General features: G+C 40.4%; 1 protein-coding gene across 10 annotated transcripts in view; it reads right to left on the bottom strand.

Moving 5' to 3' along the window:
- Positions 1–200: 200 nt before the first annotated feature.
- ZNF536 (zinc finger protein 536) overlaps positions 201–1423 on the bottom strand; it is a 361198-nt gene continuing 359975 nt past the window's right edge. For all 10 annotated transcript variants that reach the window (XM_068150628.1, XM_068150622.1, XM_068150624.1 and 7 more), the window contains one exon: positions 201–1423. This exon is cut by the window's right edge and continues 4126 nt beyond it. The gene's annotated coding sequence lies outside the window, so the exon portion shown is untranslated.

The following is a 1423-nucleotide window of genomic DNA, read 5'->3' as shown; positions in this document are numbered from 1 at the left end:
GTTGGTTTGTTGGGTGTTTTTTTTTCCCTTCCCTTTCCTCCAGGTCACACTAGCGTTATAGTTAGCAAATTGATAAGGTTCCACTGTTAAGCTTTATTACTTGTGACATGAGCCTATGACACTTTATAAAAAGAAGTAATCCAGAACAATCTCTAGGTAATTAACACCTAGATAAACAAACATAAATTTCTATATTGCATTTATTTGGACTACCACTCAAATATGTGTGAACCATGCTTTTTTAATTAAAAGATAAATCTATGTGACACTTAGCCTCAAACTTAATTATTCAGCATAGTATAATAAAAAATAGAGCCCATTAAATGTGTCTTGCTCTGTATTTCTGTATTAACAGCGAAACAGTTCACTCTGGGATCATTTAAATTTTCTTCTTCCTCTTTTCCTGCAATTTCCCTGTTCGCTGAGACCCCTTTAGTTAAGAAAAAACAAACCAAACAAACAACAAAACCCACAAAAAAACCCACCCCCATAAGCACAACAAAACAAAGGAAAAATCACCCAACACTACCCTAAGCAACACCAACAGGTGAGGAGCTGCAGAACTTCTGATAGCCCCTGTAACTCTCAGCTGGGGGACATTTTTAATATGATACTATGCCACAGCTTTATTTTCCCTCTTTCCCCTCCTGGGGGTCCCCACAGAAGCAAACTTCCACTATGGTGGATCACGGCAAGTCATGATATCCACAAATGAAAAACGCAATAGTTAAGAATAATTTCACTGGGATCGTGCTTACAATACTCAAGGTGAGAGTTTTATAATATACTGTTACAATACAGATGTTAAACAGATAGGGGAAATACTCAATTCCCAAATTACAACAGACAGAGGGGTTATTGTCCTTATAAAAGTTTCAACAAGAAACATTATCTTAGAGCTGAGAGCAGCCTTCTGATGTTAGGTGGGAAGACTCTTGTCAAGGCACCCACCATCTGCACTAGGAAGACTGCCAATCTGCTGCTGGGTAACAAAAATCTCCACCAACAGACACAGGTGAGACAACTGCATTTCTCTTTCAGACTTTCTTTCCCAAGTACTGCCTTGGTGGGCAATGCAACGTTCTGTGGTACAAGGCCCAGGCAAGCAGAAATTTGGGACCATAAATGAGACAGTGTTCATAAGCATTTCCAAAGAGGTGCCATGAGACAGTCATTGCTCCTTAATTGGGGTTTCACATCTTCATTTATTATCTATTGAAACCAGAAGGCAAAAATATCTTTGGGAGACCCCCTTTCTTGCCCCAAACAGTTGTTTCTACCCAGCTCCAGGGCACAACAATTACCTTTGAGGCAGAGTTCAGCTCTAAGCCCAGGGCTCACCCAGCCTCAAGCAGCCATTTTACTTTTCACAATTTTGTGCCCAAGAAGATTGGCTCCCCCCAAGACACGGTGTGAAAGACCT

The sequence above is a fragment of the Melanerpes formicivorus genome, unplaced genomic scaffold (assembly GCF_026170545.1).
Source record: "Melanerpes formicivorus ecotype bairdi unplaced genomic scaffold, bMelFor1.0.p_v2 SCAF_20, whole genome shotgun sequence".
Lineage (NCBI taxonomy): Eukaryota > Metazoa > Chordata > Aves > Piciformes > Picidae > Melanerpes > Melanerpes formicivorus.
This window is presented reverse-complemented; position numbering and strand designations above follow the sequence as displayed.